Source organism: Tachyglossus aculeatus, chromosome 3 (assembly GCF_015852505.1).
Source record: "Tachyglossus aculeatus isolate mTacAcu1 chromosome 3, mTacAcu1.pri, whole genome shotgun sequence".
Taxonomy (NCBI): Eukaryota; Metazoa; Chordata; class Mammalia; order Monotremata; family Tachyglossidae; genus Tachyglossus; species Tachyglossus aculeatus.
Genome location: NC_052068.1, coordinates 107,308,426 through 107,327,155, shown reverse-complemented (window position 1 = coordinate 107,327,155; position 18,730 = coordinate 107,308,426). Strand labels below are relative to the sequence as shown.

The 18,730-nt window shown below is 50.0% G+C and overlaps 1 non-coding gene across 1 annotated transcript; it reads right to left on the bottom strand.

Annotated features, from left to right (window-relative positions):
* Positions 1 to 17,070: 17,070 nt before the first annotated feature.
* On the bottom strand, positions 17,071 to 17,208 carry LOC119925962. The gene has a single exon (XR_005449883.1). It is a non-coding gene; the product is annotated as a small nucleolar RNA SNORA7 (small nucleolar RNA).
* Positions 17,209 to 18,730: the final 1,522 nt, after the last annotated feature.

The following is an 18,730-nucleotide window of genomic DNA, read 5'->3' as shown; positions in this document are numbered from 1 at the left end:
TCGGCATTGGGCCATCAGGTGTCCCGTCCGCCCGCACCGAAAGCACTGTCGCCCCCTTTCCCCGACTCCCGATAATCCTTTCACTATTGCCCGCGCAAGCACCTGGTCCTTGTACCCTTCTCCTCCAACTCCTTCGCATCGTTGCAAGATGTCCCCCAATGGGGCCTCTCTGGGCAGCCCTGTCAATGCTTTCCTGAAGGCACTATTCGCGTTCTCTCGGATCATCTGCTTCAGTACAATTTCGGCGCCGTCCCGATCCCCTATAATGCGGGAGACCGCGGACTGCATGCTTGAGACTAAATCTTGAATTGCTTCGTCTGGGCGCTGTCTGATCTGCGTTAAGGGGGAGCGACGGTCCCCTTTCTCGGGAACCTTTTGCCAGGCAGTGAGGGCAACCCTGGCAATCACTACATACGTCCCGGGATCGTAGTTGACCTGTGTCTCAGTAGTCTAGAATTGTCCCGTCCCGGTTACGGCTGCAAAAGCCTCGGCGGGGTTCGGGAAACCCCGTTTGCGTATTATTTCTTTCGCAGTGGTGGTAAACTCAGACATCCATATAAGGCTCTGTCCGGGATCCAAACACCCGCGGGCAAGGGAATTCCAATCATTTGGGATCAAAGCGCTTTCCAGGGACATATTGTCCAGGAGCTGGCTCACATAAGGGGAGCTGGGACCGTAGGCGGCACACGCCGCCTTCAACTCTTTGAGTTTCACCCAAGGTATCGGGGCGAAACCTCGTTCCCCGTCTGGTCTTTCTATAACAGGGAATGCATCCCATCCCGCGACGTCCCCTCCCCTCGCTGCCGCCTCTTCCAGAGCCAGATGTAGGGCTGAAACCGCTCTCATCCCCTCCCCGCTTTTAACGATCTATTTCTTGCTTCCCACTCCCATCTGCCTGAACTGTTCCCGCATATCCCCTATCTCACTCTCAACCCCAGTCTGTTTAGCCTGACCTCCTCTTTCCCGCTCGGCGTTGGGCGTTTCACTTTGGGTCTAAGGTCCAAGATCAGGGTAGAGGCGGTGGTAACTCGGGGCCCGTGGGAGGGGTGTCTCTGCCTCGGCCTGACCAGTCTCCTCGGGTTGTCGGCTGTTCTCCCCTTTCTGCCCCGCTTCCTCCTTGTCAGTCTGACAGGTCGCGTCAAACTTACGAGCGAGTCTCTCTGGCCTTTGAAAGGCTGCACGGAGGATACCGTGTATAAGGAAGTCCACGTCCTTTAGCTCCCCCCGGTGGGAGCCTTCATAGGCCGTCATCTGTTCCCTAATAACGTCCCACCGCTCCTCCGTGATCCCGGAATCAAATATCCACGGGGAGGTCATAGTTATCTTCCCTATAAATTCCCTTATTATTTTCAGCTCAATCTTTACCCCCTTACTTCTCATTATCTTGTAACAGTGCCGGGTGTACAATTCCTTATCTTCTGGCTTATATATGGGCAGCGATCATGCCGTCCCCATCTTCCCGCCTGACCTTTAGCTATCTGGCCTACGGGGCACTCTCCCTGGTCTTCCCCAATGGGGGTACCCGAGTCCCTGTTCGGGCGCCACTCGTTGCTCCCCGTGGTTTCGGGGGCAACTCTCGGGTTCTTACCCTCTCCTGGTCTTCGGACGTCTCCGGACGCGGCCCACGCGTTCACACCAGGAAGAGTCAGCCAGAGGTTCCAAGCTTGGTTGCCGTTTATTTGCTATCAGCGGTTACATGGTTGAAAGACAGAGAGAGAGAGAGGCGCCCCCCCCCCCTTGTCTTGTTCGTCTCTTATACCTTCCGTTGCCCGGGGGCGGGGTTTTCTCAGGGAATGGCGTATCGAGGCTTTGCCACGTAGTACATTCACTCGCCGCCCTCCAGCCACTAGCCTAGCAACAGCTCTGTCCAATCACAAAGCGTTTGCTCTGGCTCGCCCCCAGCCACCCGTTGCCAACCATCGCTGGCTGCGGATATGGCCTTGAGGTTGCCTCCGAGCCTTGCAGGTGCAAGCTTGTTTTTCTTGCCCTGGTCTCTTTATCTCCTGTTCTTGAGTCTGTTTGGCCTTGAGCCGTTGGGTGCGGTTTGTGTGCACATACTGCCTGTTCCCTGTTTGTTCCTTGCTCAGCGCCTTCCCCCGCTCCCTACGCTGTACCAACCCGATGATCTTCTATCTACCCCAGCCCTTCGAACAGTGCTTAAAATATAATATGTGCTTAACAAATACCATTAAGAATAGCCAGAACCATGACTTTGGCCACTTGGGGTGAGCAGTGAGGATTAGATTTTGATTATATATCAAAATCTATATATATATATATATATATCAACTGTGGACTTTTTTCCAGCACTTAGTACTCAGTAGGCACCTAATAAATATTATTGCTGTTACTACTACTACTACTACTACTACTACTACTACTACTACTACTACTACTACTACTACTACCACCGCTACTACCGCTACTACTACTACTACTACTACCAACCTGTGGCTGGCCCATTGCATAGGACATTGCGTAGGCCATTAAAACCCAGGAAGACATAGGTTCTAATCCCGGCTCTGTCACTTGTCTGCTGTGTAACCTTGGGCAAGCCACTTATCTTCTATGTGCTTCTGTTTCCCCATTCATAACATGAGGATGAAATCCTATGCCCTCCTACTCATTGTAATAATAATTATAGTACTTGTAAAGCATTTACTGTGAGACAAGCACTGCTCTAAGCGCTGGGGTAGTCGACAAGTTAATCATGTCAGACGAGGTCTGTGTCTCATTTGAGGTTCACCGTCTAAGAAAGAGTGTGAACAGGCACTGAGTCCCCATTTTACAATTGAAGAAACAGAGGCACAGAGAAATATAGTCACTTGCCCAAGATCATACACCAAGCAAGAACCAGAAGTGGGATTCGAATCCAGGTCCTCTGACTTTCATTCATTCATTCAATCGTATTTATTGAATGCTTACTTTCCAGACCCATGCCTTTTCCACTAGGCTATTTAGACTCTGAGCCTTGCGTGGGACAGGGACTGTGTCCAACCCGATTATTTTGTAACTACTCTGTGATTTAGTACAATGCTTGGCATACAGTAAGTGCTTAATAAATATTATTACTATTATTCTTTTATTATTGGAACTGGACTGTCCTGCATAAAACAACTGCTGACCACCCGAATCTAAGAGAAGTTTGGAATCCAGGAGAGGAGTTGGGCCGGGAGAGGAGAGGGAAACGTGGTCATCAGGGAAGGTAGAAAATGAGTGAGTCTGGAGCACTGACCTTGGAAATTCTTGATGAATCTGTTCCCTGCTGTTAACCCTCGCTGCTGGCAAGGACCCGAGGGCTAGGAGACATCCTGGGGGGCTGATGTCAGGGCAAAGAGAAAAAGCTTTTATTCTGGAGCAATGGACAACCCCCGAAAATGCTCCCCATGGCGGCCTTCACATCTTGGTTCCTCAGGTTATATAGGAGGGGGTTCAAAGCAGGAGACACCACAGCATAGGACACGGAAACCAGGAGGTCTGGTGTCGAGAGAGAACCTTACAGGGGCTTGGGATGGGCAACTGCGGCCGTAAAGAGGAAGATGCTGACCACACAGAGTTGAGGTAGGCAGGTGGAGAAGGCTTTAGCTCGGCCCTGGGCAGCCGGCATCCTCATCATGGTCCGGAAGATGCCTACGTACGAGACGACGATGGAGACGAAAGAAATGAAACCAAAACTGGCACCAACGGCGACACTGGTATCGATGACAGCGTGCGTACCAGAACGAGAGGCCTTCAGCAGGGAGCGGATGGCCCTCCCGCCATCACACCGCGTGGCTCTCGCTGCTCCCGGAAGGATCCTCTCCTCAGAGCGCCGCCATAGACGCCCGGGACTCCGTTCCCGAGAGGCCAGCCCGCCATCACACCGCGTGGCCCCCGCTGCTCCCGGAAGGATCCTCTACTCAGAGCGGCGCCATAGACGCCAGGGACTCCGTTCCCGAGAGGCCCGCCCGCAATCACTGCGCGCGGCCTTGCTACTCCCGGAAGGATCCTCTCCTCAGAGCGCCCCCATGACGCCCCCAGCTTCCACGCCCCCCCACCTCTTAAGCGACCATCCTTAAAGAGCCCCCCAATGCCCCCCTTCTCTGTCCGAACCTGACTGACTCCCCCCATCCCCCCCAACCCCCGGAAAAAGGCCCTTGTTGTCACCAAGTTACATTGACGACAACCTCATTCGCACCTACTCAGCCGCTCCATGCTATTTGGCTGTTCACTCCTCTCCCCAGGTATGTCTGCTCTCTGACCCCGCTTAAAAGGTCCTCCCTACTCCAGCACATAATAACTTGTATCTGCTCTCGGTGACATCATTATCTGCCTATTTTATTATCGCCATAGCATGTTAATCGTTAACTGCCCTCTGTGATGCCATCGCCTACTTTTATCATTGGTACTGTTTTATCGCTTCTGCATTTCAATTGTTAACCTCCCGCTGTGCTGTCATTTGCCCTGCTGACCTCACCATTAACTATCAATTCCCTTGCTCCCAACTGTGATTCTCATTCCTCATCATCCCCTTCCCCTCTCCCTCCCAGCTTTTTCCCTCCCTTCCCCCCCCCCCACCACCACTCCCCCTCACCCCCTACCCAGGATCCCTCTGTACTAGCGCCAATCCTCAGCTCCTCCCTACCAACACCCTCCCTCCCCTCCTCCCCGCCCCCACCCAATCCCAGTTCTCCTTTCCCATCAACACCCTTCTTCCCACTCTCCTCGCCTAGACCCACGCCAATTCATCCCAATCCAAATCCTCCCCACCCCTCACACCCTTCCCCCTCCCTCCCCTCCCACAACAGCTGCTGCCAAGTGTGGCCTCTGGAATTCCCGCTCCGTTGTAAGTAAGCTCCCTTTCATCCTGGACCTATTCCTTTCCAGGTCTCTACTCCTCCTCGCTCTAACTGAAACATGGCTGTCTCCGGACGACACGGTCTCTTCTACTGCTCTCTCCAGTGGAGTCCTCTTCTTCTCCCACTCCCCCAGACTCACCGGAAAAAGGGGAGGTGTCGGTTTCCTTCTCGCCCCCAATGTCGCTTTTGCACTATCCCTCCTCCCCCTTCCCTTTCGTTCCCTTCCTTTGAAGCCCACATTAATCGCCTCTACCACCCCCTCCAGATTCTTGTAGCCGTTATCTACCGCTCCCCCGGCCCCACCTTCAACTTCTTTAACGATTTTGACCCCCTCCTAACCTTACTTCTCTCCTTTATCATGCCCACTATGATCCTCGGAGACTTCAACATCCACATGGTTATCCCTGGTGACTCCTCTGCTTCCCGCCTTCTGTCTTTACTTGACGCTATCAACCTCTTGCTCCACCCCACCTCGCCCACTCACCAACTTGGTCACACCGTCGACCTCATCATCTCCTACCGCTTCACTGTCTCCACCCTCACCAATTCGGAAATTCCACTCTTTGATCATATTCTTTTCACTTGTCTCCTCACTCACACTTCTTTCCCCTGAAAATCTATAATACTCCCTCACAGAGACCTCCGCTTTCTTGACCCCATCCATCTTTCTGAGCGCCTCACACCCCACCTGGCCTCCCGTTCATCTCTACCAAATCTTGATGATCAGATTACTGCTCTCAACTCTACCGTCACTACTCAGTTAGACTCGCTCGCTCCCCTTTCCCTTCGCCGTGCTCGAACCACTAACCCACAGCCCTGGATCACTGCCATTGTCCGCCTTCTTCGCTTTTCTGCTCTAGCTGCTGAACGCTGCTGGAGAAAGTCTAAACACCATGCCAACCTCGTTCACTTCAAGTTTATCCTTTCGTGCCTTTCCTCTGCCCTCTCACCTGCCAGACAAAACTATTTCTCCTCCCTTATTGACACCCATGCCCATCATCCCCGCCAGCTCTTCCGTAAATTCAACTCCCTTCTCAGGCCCCCGGTTCCTCCCCCTCCTCCTTCCCTCACTCCCAACGATCTGGCCTCATACTTCATTAATAAAATTAAATCCATCAGGTCGGACCTCCCCAAAGTCACTCCCCCCCCCCCAACAGTTCTCCAGCCCCCCGGCTCCCAACGCTCTCCGGTACTCTCCCAACCTTCCCGGGCAATATCTTCAGAGGCGATCTCCTCCATCCTCTCGAATGGTACTCCGGCCACCTGTGCTTCTGACCCCATTCCCTCTCATGTTATGAAATCTCTCGCTCCGTCCCTTCTCCCCTCCTTAACTTCCATCTTCAACCACTCACTCTTCACTGGTTCCTTCCCCTCTGCCTTCAAACATGCCCACGTCTCTCCCATCCTAAAGAAAACCTCTCCTGACACCAATTTACCTTCTAGTTAGCGCCCTATCTCCCTCCTACCATTGCTTTCCAAACTCCTTGAACGAGTCGTCTACATGCGCTGCCTCGAATTCCTCAACGCCAACTCTCTCCACGACCCCCTCCAATCTGGTTTCCGCTCCCTAATGTCCACAGAAACTGCCATCTCAAAGGTCACCAATGGTCTCCTGCTTGCTAGCTCCAACGGCACATATTCTATCCTAATCCTCCTCGACCTCTCAGCTGCCTTCGACACTGTGGACCAACCCCTTCTCCTAAACACGTTATCCAACCTTGGCTTCAGTCTCTGTCCTCTCCTGGTTCACTTCTTATCTCTCCGGCCGTTCATTCTCAGTCTCTTTGGAGGGCTCCTCCTCCCATCCCCTTACTGTAGGGGTTCCTCCTGAGTCAGTTCTTGGTCCCCTTCTTTTCTCGATCTACACTCATTCCCTTGTTGAACTCATTCGCTCCCACGGCTTCATCTATCATTTCTACGCTGATGACACCCAAATCTACATCTCTGCCGCTGCTCTCTTTCCCTACCTCCAGGCTCGCATCTCCTCCTGCCTTCAGGACATCTCCATCTGGATGTCTGCCTGCTATCTAAAACTCAACATGTCCAAGACTGAACTCTTTGTCTTCCCTCCCAAACCCTGCCCTCTCCCTGACTTTCCCATCACTGTAGACGGCACTACTATCCTTCCTGTCTCACAAGCCCGCAACCTTGGTGTCATCCTCGACTCCGCTCTCTCGTTCACCCCGCACATCCAATCCGTCACCAAAACCTGCGGGTCTCACCTCCACAACATTGCCAAGATCTGCCCTTTCCTCTTCCTCCAAACTGCTAATCTGCTCGTTCAAGCTCTCTTCCTATCCAGTCTGGATTAGTGCGTCAGCCTCCTCTCCTATCTCATATCCTCCTTTCTCTCCCCACTTCAATCCATACTTCACGCTGCTACACGGATCGTCTTTGTGCAGAAACGCTCTGGGCCTGATACTCCCTTCCTCTAAAATCTCCAGTGGCTACCAATCAACCTACGCATTAGGCAAAAACTTCTCACCCTCGGCTTCAAGGCTCTCCATCACCTCGCCCTCTCCTACCTCACATCCGTTCTTTCCTTCTACAGCCCAACCCGCACCCTCTATTCCTCTGCCGCTAATCTCCTGACCGTGCCTCGCTCTCGCCTGTCCCGCCGTCGACCCCCGAATGCCCTCCCTCCGCACATTCGCCAAGCTAGCTGTCTTCCTCCCTTCAGAGCCCTACTGAGAGCTCACCTCCTCCAGGAGGCCTTCCCAGACTGAGCCCCCGTTTCCTCTCCCCCTCCTCCCCCTCCCCATCCCCCTCGCCTTACCTCCTTCCCCTCCCCACAGCACCTGTATATATGTATATATGTTTGTATGTATTCATTACTCTATTATTAATTTATTTTATTTGTACATATGTATTCTATATATTTTATTTTGTTAATATGTTTTGTTTTGTTCTATGTCTCCCCCTTCTAGACGGTGAGCCCACTGTTGGGTAGGGACGGTCTCTATATGTTGCCAACTTGTACTTCCCAAGCGCTTAGTACAGTGCTCTGCACACACTAATCGCTCAATAAATACGATTGAATGAATGAATGAAAGACCTGCTGGACTTCCTGGAGTCGGCAGAAGTTTAGCAGAACATTCCGGCCGTGTATATCACTCCAAATAGCCCCCGCTGAGCCAGGACACGGCTGTCACCTTCACCAGGCCCCTTGGTCCATGATAACCACGTAGCGCAGGGGGCGGCAGATGGCCCAATAATGGTTGTAGGACATCGCCTTGAGGTTGAACAACTCTAAGCTGGCAAACAGGACCACCAGAAAGACTTACGCCACCTAGCTCCAATTATAGATGGACCGTTGGTCGGTCAGGGAGTTGAGGATGGATTTGAGAGCAGATGTGTCAGAAGATGAGGTAGGGATCGAAGACGGACAGGTGACTGTGGAAGAAGTACATGGGGGGGGGGTGGAGTCGCCAGTCTAGGGCGGTGACGGTGACGATGAGGAGATTCCCTGTCAGGGCCGCCAGGTAGACCAGGAGGAACAGCACGGCCTGGACCAGCTGCAACTCCCGGACCCCCGAGAAGCTCAGCCGGAGGAATTCCCTCACCGTGGAAATGTTGGCCATGATCTAAGAAATGTGAACCAGACACAGAGAATAGTTACGTTTCCAACAGGTATCTGGGACGTGATGAGACAGGAGCCATACATTCCAACCCTTTTACTCATTCAATCAGTCATTCAGTAGTATGTACTAAGTACTTACTGTGTGCAGATCACTGCTCTAAGTGCTTGGAAGAATACAGTGCAATAGAGCTGGTAGACTTGTTCAATTATATTAGTGTCTCTTTCCCCTCTAGACTGCAAGCTCATTGTGAGGAGGGAGTGTGCCTACCAACGCTTGTATTGTATCCATTCAATCGTATTTATTGAACACTTACTGTATGCAAAGCACTGTGCTAAGCGCTAAGCGCTTGGGAGAGCACAATATAGCAGTAGCGAGCTTAAGTACTTAGTACAGTGCTCTGCATAGAGTAAACTTTCGATAAGTGCGATTGATGATGATGATTATACTCTACCAAGCTCTTAGAGAAGCAGCATGGCTCAGTGGAAAGAGCACGAGCGTGGGAGTCAGAGGTCATGGGTTCAAATCCCGGCTCTGCCAACTGTCAGCTCTGTGAGTTTGGGCAAGTCACTTAACTTCTCTGTGCCTCAGTTACCTCATCTGTAAAATAGGGATTAAAACTGTGAGCCCCCCGTGGGACAACCTGATCACTTTGTATCCTCCCCAGCTCTTAGAACAGTGCTTTGCACATAGAAGCGCTTAACAAATGCATTATTCTTCTTATTATTATTATGAATACAGTGCTCTGCACATAGTAAGCACTTAATAAATATCATTGATGATGATGATTGTACTCCCTATGGCTGTCCTCACAGCCATGTCCTATGACCGCTATGCCGCCATCTGCCTCCCCCTGAGCTACGAGGTCGTCATGGCTCGAAAGGCCTGTGTGAAGATGGACGCCGCCTCCGGGTTCAGCGGGGGCCTGTCTTCTAGACTGTGAGCCCGTTGTTGGGTAGGGACCGTCTTTATATGGTGCCAGCCTGTACTTCTCAAGCTCTTAGTAAGTGCTCTGCACACAGTAAGCGCTCAGTAAATGCAATTGAATGAATGAATGCAGCAATGTGTTCAGATGGGACGTTCTTCCTGTCCTTCTGCGAGTCCAACACCGTTCCCTAGTCCTTTTGTGATGTCCCCCGTGTGCTGAAGATTACCCGCTCGGAGAAGCACATAGCAATCGATGCGACTTTAATTTTGGGGATAGCCTTAGGCATCATCTGATTAATTTCCATTGCTGTCTCGTACGTGCACATCTTCCAGGCCGTACTGAGGATGCCAGCCACCGAGGGCCGGGACAAAGCCTTCTCCACCTGCCTGCCTCACCTCATCGTTGCCACTGTTTTCTTTTCTACGAGTGTATTTGTCTGCATCAAGCCGCCCTCAAACTCCCCCTTGATCGGACCTGTTGGGTGTCCGTGTTCTACACGTTGGTGCCCTCCTCCCTCAACCCCCTCATCTACAGCCTGGGGAACTTGTACATGAAGGCCGCCATGGGCAGGATCATAAAAGGGTCACTCAAGCAGCCTCCAGTCTTGGACAACAAGTCTTCTTCCTTATGCAAATAATCCCACACCAGCACTTAACCAAAGAATTGACCTTGGATATAGTCAGATAGTTAGCTGTCCTACAGGGTTCACAGAAAACGCTGGAAGTTGATGAATTGTCAAAGTCTGGGACGGAGGAAGCTAAGACTGAAGTATGAATGCCAATCCAGTTTTGGGGAGGCATCATGGCCTAAAGGATGAGGAGTCCCTTTGGACAGTAAACTCACTGTGAACAGTGACTTTGTTTAGCAACTCTGTTAAGGACTCTTCCAAGTCCCTGATTACAGTAAATCCAGTTTTGAGGTGTTTCTAATCCTTGCTCTGCCACTTGTCTTCTTTTGACCTTGATCGAGCCACTTAACCTCTCCGTGCCTCAGTTACCTCATCTGTAAAATGGGAATTAAGACGGCGAACCCCACGTGGGACAACCCGATTACCTTCTCTCTACCCCAGTGCATAGAAGAGTGCTTGGTACATTGCAAGTGCTTAACAAATACGATAATTAAAAACAAATTGATCATGGCCTAAAGGGATGGGAATTGCTCTAGACTGCAAGCTCCTGTGGGCAGGGAATGTATCTACCAACTCCGTTATATTGAACTTTTCCAAGTGCTTAGTATAGTGCTGGGCCCAGAGGAAGTGCTAAATAAATATGATTGATTAAACGAGATGGGTTCTGATGCCAGCTCTGCTACTGTCTTGCTTTGTGACCTAGGAGAAGTGACTTAACATCAGTATGATTTCTGTTTTCCTTACACTCTGGGCCCCTGTAGAACAGGAATTGTGTCTGAATTGATTTCTCCATCTATGCTTTCTCCCTTGGTGAACCCATTCGCTCCTAGGCTTCAAATAGCCGTAGGCTTCAAATATCATCTCTATGCTGATGACACCTACATCTACATCTCCTACCCTGTTCTTTCTCCCTCCCTCCCGGCTCGTGCCTCCTCCTGCCTTCAGGACGTCTCCATCTGGATGTATGCCCGCCATCTAAAACTCAACATGTCCAAGACCGAACTCCTTATCTTACCTCCCGAACCCTGTCCTCTTCCTCGCTTTCCCGTCACTGTGGACGGCACTACCATTCTTCCGGTCTCACAGGCCCGCAACCTTGTTATCATCCTTGACCCCGCTCTCTCGTTCATCCCACACTTCCAATCCGTCACCAAAACCTGCCGATCTCACCTCCACATCATTGCCAAGATCCGCCCTCTCCTCTCCATCCAAACAGCTACATTGTTGGTACAATCTCTCATCCTATCCCGAATGGCTTACTGCAACAGCCTTCTTTCTCATCTTCCATCCTCCTGTCTCTCTCTGCTTCAGTCTATCCTTCACTGTGCTGCCTAAATTATCTTTCTACAGAAACGCTGTGAGCATGTCACTCCCCTCCTCAAAAATCTCCAGTGGTTACCTGTTAAAAAACTCCTCACTATTGGCTTCAAAGCTCTCCATCACCTTGCCCCTTCTTACCTCACGTCCCTTTACTCCTTCTACAGCCCAGCCCACACACTCCGCTCCTCTGCCACTACCCTCCTCACTGTACCTCGTTCTCGCCTGTCCCGCCGTCGACCATTGGCCTACGTCCTACTCTGGTCTGGAATGGCCTCTCTCCACACATTTGCCAAACTAGTTCTCTTCCTCCCTTCAAAGCGCTACTGAGAGCTCATCTCTTGCAATAGGCCTTCCCAGACAGAGCCCCCCTTATCATCTCCCTCTCCTACCTTCCCCATAGCCCCCACTCCTTCCCTCTGCCCTACCTCCATCCCCTCCCCACAGCATTTGTGTATATTCGGACATATTTACTACTGTATTTACTTGATTAATGATGTGCATATATCTATAATTCTATTTATTTTGATGATGTTGACACCTGCATAACTGTTCTGTTTTGCTGCCTGTCTCCACCTTCTAGACTATGATCCAGTTGTTAGATAGGGGCTCTCTCTATGTGTTGCCGAATTGTACTTTCCAAGTGCTTAGCACAATGCTCTGCACACAGTAAACGCTCAATAAATGTGATTTAATGAATGAGTTAATTAATTTTTGTTTCTACACCAGAAAGTGGAGCAATTTAGGCACACAACCTCATAATAAATACAATAATGATATCATTATTAGTAATTACTATGAAAATATAATGATGCTCTCTTTAGCATGACTCTGGGGGTGGGAATGAAAGTTGGAAAATTGGAAGTGGTATGGGAGAATGGAAGAAAGGATGACGGCAGCTCCATCTATCTTGTCAAATCCATTCTCTCTCACCAATCTTTCCTTCCATCCATACATCCATCCTTCCAACTATTCCTCTATCCATCCATCAATTCATCCATCCAGAGCACGGGCTTGGGAGTCATGGGTTTCGCATTCTAATCCCCATTCCTCTACTTGCCAGCCATGTGACCTTGGGCAAGTCACTTCACTTCTCTGTGCCTCAGTTACCTCATCTGTAAAATGGGGATTCGGACTGTGAGCCCCATGTGGGACAGAGAATGTGTCCAACTTGAGTACCTTGCATCTACTCCAGCACTTTGAACAGTGTTTGACACCTAGTAAGCGCTTAACAAAGACCATAAATATTACTCATTGTGATCAATGGTATTTATCGTAGCAAGCTCTCAGGAGAGTTGAAACAGAGGTGTAATTGCATTGTTTCTGCTCTTCAGGTAATTACGATCTAATCGGGGAGATAGACACAGAATAAATTATGTAGAGGAAAAGGAGAGAAGGGAAAGATGAGAAAATGGATGAATGCTTGATTCAAGAGTACAATTTATAAAATCAGTATGAACAGAGCTTCAACGAATTTGCAATCAGGACAAGTCAGAAGAAGCAGCTTTGCCTATTTGGTAGAGCGCGGACCTGGGATTTAAATGGACATGGGTTACCATCAGTTCCACCACATGTCTGGTATGTAACCTAGGGCAGGGTCGCTCAACTTCTCCGTGCCTCAGATCACTCATCTTTAATATGGGGATTGAGATATAAGCCCCATGGGGGACATGGACTCTGTCTAATCTGATTAGCTTGTAACTACTCCAGCACTTAGTAACCGCATCACAAAGGTCATAAGAAAAAGTTACAGTTGGCTGAATGACTGACAGATTGACTGTCTCAGGTTGTGAATTAGACAAGGTGAAACCATTCACAGTGGCTCAAGACTGTCGCTGAAAACAGGAACTATTTAGAAGCTGAGATGCAGATGCAGCTGTTTCAACAGGAACCCTGAGCGCTGGCACAATCACTGATACTGCAGGGACCTGACCCTTGTCTCCCAGGAGCCTTACGAACCACGTGACCAGGGGATGCTTGGCTTGTCCAGGCCACGAAGTCCCTCGGCAGGGCCCGTAGTCATCCTCCAGGGATACCCCTCGCAGCAGCTCCTGCTTTATCTACAGGGACGAGGGCCCACCTGGACAGCTTCTCAGGGTCTGAGGGAGAGCGGAGAGGGATTAAGGGCTCCTCTCTGTTCCTTCCTGGCTAACCGAACCCATGAGTCTGAGGGGAAAGATAGGACCAGCTCAGCTGTGAAGAGGTCAGCGACCTCCAACCGCACGCTGACCCGGTGAGAGTGACCGGGGGTAAGTGGGATGGAAGGGCTTAAAACAGTGCTTTGCACATAGTAAGCGCTTAATAAATGCCATTATTATTATGATTATTATGATTATTATTATTATTATTATTATTATTATTGGCAGGGCAGGGGACGAGGATGAGGATGGAGCAGATGGAGCCAGTTTGGGGCCTAAGTTGGAGTTCTAACCAGGGCTGCGGCCCCCATTGGGGCAGGACTGCTAGCAGGAGGGGAGGTGTTTTCCAGTTCAGTAACCCTAAACCATCACACACTTCTCCTCCTTCCTCCTCAAACCTAACTACGACGCCAACTACCGGCTAGGCTACGGTGCTCCAGCACAGGGTCTGCACTGTAGGTCATTCACTTTGCCCTTCAGTGGGTCCCAGAATCCCTTGCAGAGGGTAAATGGCAGGCAGGGCTGAGAGAGTGTGACCAGATTTGGACAGCCATTCGCACTATCAGCAATTCCTCCCTGTAAGAGTTCTTCCAAAATGCTGGGAGATGACAAATAGTGGCAAAGTTTAGAATCCCCAACATTTGACAGCCTGTTTACCTGTTTTGATGCCTGTCTTCCCCCTTATAGACTGTGATCCCGTTACGGGCAGGGATTGTCTCATTCTGGCTTAGTGGAAAGAGCATGGACTTTGGAGTCTGAAGTCAAGGGTTCAAATCCCGGCTCCGCCAATTATCAGCTGTGTGACTTTGGACAAGTCATTTCACTTCTCTGGGCCTGTTCCCTCATCTGTAAAATGGAGATTAAGACTGTGAGCCCCCCGTGGGACAACCTGACCGCCTTGTACCCTTCACAGCGCATAGAACACTGCTTTGCACATAGTAAGCGCTTAATAAATGCCAGAGGCAGCGTGACTCAGTGGAAAGACCCGGGCTTTGAAGTCAGAGGTCATGGGTTAAAATCCCGGCTCTGCCAATTGTCAGCTGTGTGACTATGGGCAAGGCACTTAACTTCTCTGTGCCTCAGTTCCCTCATCTGTAAAATGAGGATTAAGACAGCGAGCCCCCTTATCACCTTGTATCCTCCCCAGCGCTTAGACCAGTGCTTGCGCATAGTAAGCATTTAATAAATGCCATTATTATTATTTGTTGCTGAATGGTACTTTCCAAGCGCTTAGTACTGTGCTCTGCAGATAGTAAGCGCTCACTAAATACGACTGAATGAATGAATAAAAGAATAATCAGGTTGGATAAAGCCCTTGTTCACATGCTGCTCACAGTTTTAGTAAGGAAGGCATAGGATTTAATCCCCATATTACAGATAAGGAGACTGATGCACAGGAGAAGTGAAATGACTTGTCCAAGGTCACCCAGCTAACGTGGCTAAATGCTGGGGTAGATACAAGATCATCACGGTGGAGATATTCCCTGTCCGACATGGACTCTCAGCCTCTCAGAGGGGGTACCTGAGGCACTGGGAAATGAAGTGACTTGTTCAAGGTCACACAGCAGGTGAGCGGTGAAGTCGGGATTAGTACCCAGGTTCACTGACCCGAGGTCCGGGCTCTTTCCATTAGACCAAGCTGCTTTTAGTCTCCAGACACCCACTGAGCTTGCCAATCTGTCACTCCCTTTCTCTGTATTGAGAGCTCTGATTCTCCATTTGTTACTCTGAGTAACCAATCGTACTCCCCCAATAAGGATATGAGGATATATTTTTGATATGGTAGTTGTTAAGCACTTACTTTATGTCAAGCACTGTTCTAAGCCCCGTGATATATACAAATTATTCAGGTTGCACACAATCCCTGTCCCACGTGAGGTTCACAGTCTAGGGAGGAGGGAGAACCAGTATTGCATCTCCATTTTACAGCTGAAGAAACTGAGGCCCAGAGAAATGAAGTGACTTTCCCAAGGTCGCCCAGCAAGCATTCGGGAGATCTGGGACTCTCATGCGCAGATTCCTTCCACTACATCATGCTGCTTCTCCTATTCAGAGGCATATCACTCTCTCCCTGTCTCTCTCTTTCTCTCTCTGGATACTAGTGTATTTATGTAGAAGAAGACGCTGTTGTTGCCACGGGAAAATCACCGGCCAGGACCGTTGCTACAGTCAAGAGTGCCGGGACCTTATTTCCAGAGGGTTCTGGCCCACGATGTCCCTCCACAGGAGCCCAGGCCGTTCCTCCAGGGATCCCCCTCGGAGCAGTGACTGCTTTATCTACAGGGACGGGACCCACCTCTAGAGCAGGTCAGCACCCATGGCAGAATGAGAATTGACTGAAGGCTCCTGGCCGTCTCTTTGTGGCTGACGAACCCAGGAATCCGAGGAGAAAGAGGAGACCAGCCCAGTCCAGAGGAGGTCAGGACCTCCGCCAGCCCCAGCTGCCCTGGAGAGAGTAAGCAGAGGTGGAGAGAGGCAGGATTAAACCAGAAGGATGAAGCCAGAGATGGAGCCATCTGGGGAGATTCTCACTCTCGGGGAACAGGTCAGAGTTCATTCATTCGTTCAGTCGTATTTATTGAGTGCTTACTGTGTGCAGAGCACTGTACTAAGCGCTTGAACAGTATAATTCAGCAACAGAGACAATCCCCGCTCACAATGGGCTCACAGTCTAGAAGAGGGGAGAGACCAGTTCAGACCAAGACCGTACCCCAAACAGGGCAGACATGTAGGAGGGGACTGGCTTGCCAGCAATGATAAATAATTTAGGCACATGTTAAGCGTTTACTGTGCGCCAAGCACTGCTCTAAGCGCTAGGATAGATACAAGTTAATCAGGCTGAACACAGTCCCTGTCCACCATGGGGCTCACACTCATATCCTCATTTTACAGATGAGGTAACCCGAGGAACAGGGAAGTGAAATGACTTGTCCAAGGTCACACAACAGACTTGTAAGGGAGCGGGGTTTAGAACCCACATCCTTCTGACTTCCAGGACCGTGCTCTATCCACCAGTGGCCCCATCACTGACACAGTTCTCCTCCCTCCCCTCCAAGCTCAGTTATTACAGCGGAGTATCGGCACGACGCTACAGTCACTTCGGCTGTCAGTGGTTCCTGTATGTCAAAAACGTTTCAGTCGGAACGTGATTGTCAAGGATGAGACAGTGTGACTGATTCTGGGAAAAATCACCGGTACCATCATCAATTCTTCTAATCGGAAGTTCTCCTGCCAATCATTGTCTTACCGTGGCAGGAGAGTTTGCCTACACCAATGAAGCTTAGAGCTATGCCACTGAGAGATACTTTCGCTAGGGTTTACCCATAATGAAAAGATCTAAGTGGAAGGGTCGGACAAAGTTGATTTAGCTGTGCTGGGCAGCAGCGACATGGGAAAATGTCAAAGGCAGATGAACAAATGATCAAACTGTGGATCAAAGACAAAGGCAGAGACTCAGGCTTTCACTGTGCTGAAGGAGACTTTATGGATAAACTACCAGTAGTCATTATGGTATGTGTAAGCATAGAGTTTTCTTGGTAAACATAAAGAAGTGGTTTACCATTGCCTTCTTCCATGCAGTAAACTTGAGTCTCCACCCTCGACTCTCTCCCATGCCGTTGCTGCCCAGCATATGTGAGAATTGACTTGTAGCAGATTGCCTTCCACTCGCTAGCCACTGGCCAAGCTAGGAATGGAATGGGCAGGCCTCTGCCTGACTTTCCCTCCCATAACCGAGACTGGAGGAGTACTGGAAACTCTCCAAGTGCGATCCTGAGAGGGAGGGGCTGAGAGTATTAGTTTGAGTACAAAATCACTTCTAGACTATTAGCTAATCGTAGGCAGGGAACATACTTACCAACTTCATTATGTTGGACTCTCCCCAGCATTTAGTACAGTGTTCTGAACATAATAACTGCTCAATAAATATGTTGATTGCCCTACAACATTTCACAGTAATTCATCTCATTATGCTCTCTGGCTGTCTCCTATCTGCAATTTATTTTAGGTTTCTGTCTCTCCAAATAATAACAGTCCTTGTGTCTCTTGTTGAATGCTAATTATACACCAAGCACAGTAGTATGTACAGGGGTAGATGCACAGTAATCAGGTAGGACTTGTTCTCTACCCTTCACGGGTCTCACAGTCTCAGTATCAGGGAGAACAGGCCTTGAATTTCCGTTTTATAGATGAGGAATCTGAGGCTCAGAGAAGTTAAGTATGACAAAGTCACACAGCAGACAAGTGGTAGAGCCAGAATTAGAACCCAAGTCCTCTGACTCCAAGGACTGTGCTCTTTTCACTACACTATGCCACTTCTACAAGACTGTGAGCTTGGAATTCCTTGACAGCAGGGATCATTTGTACTAATACTATTGAAATCTGTAGGTACTCAGAACGTACAAATCATTGATTTACTCCTACGGGAATTAATCTTGATTCCTTTAACGATGCCATCAAAGCCTGTAAATTGAAGTCTTCCCTCTTCCTGTGCAGGGAGTCGACAACACCCTACAGAAATGTCCCACATCTCCACGATGAGGGAATTCTTCCTGCTGGGATTCTCGGAGGTCCAGGAGCTACAGGTGGTCCATGCTGCATTGTTCTTCCTGGTCTACCTGGCGACCCTGATCTCCTCATCGTCGTCGTCACTGCCCTCGACCAACGTCTCCACACCCCCAGGTACGTCTTCCGCAGTAATCTGTCCCTAATCAATGGAGGCAGTCATCTCCATCACCGTCCCCAAATCTGTCACCATCTCCTTGATTAATTGCCAATCCATCTCCTTCTTGAGTTGAGCCACTCACCTCTTCCTGATAGTCCTGTTTGATGCATCGGAGTTTTACATCCTCATGGCAATGTCCTATGACTGTTGTGCCACCAGCTGCCTCCTTCTGAGCTACGAGGTCGTCATGAAACCAGTTGCTTGCGGGAAGATGGGAGCCCTTCCTGGCTCAGCGAAAGACTGTTCTGGGTTTTGTTTTCAGCTTCGACCTTCTCCTTGTCCTTCTGCGGGTACAGCGTTTTCCAGCGTTTCTTCCGTGACATCCTCTCCCTGCTGAAGATCACCTGCTCTGAAGACCAATCTACCATCAACGTGAGTGTGACCTCTGGTCTAACCATAGGTGCAATAGGCTCCATTTCTATTGTCGCCTCATACGTATGCATCTTCCCGGCCGTTCCTACTATGAACATCTTTTGGGCTGTTCTGAGGATGCCAGCCGCCGAGGGCTGAGCCAAAGCCTTCTCCACCTGCCTACCCCATAACGTCGTCGTCACCGTCTTCCTCCTCACATGCGTGTTTG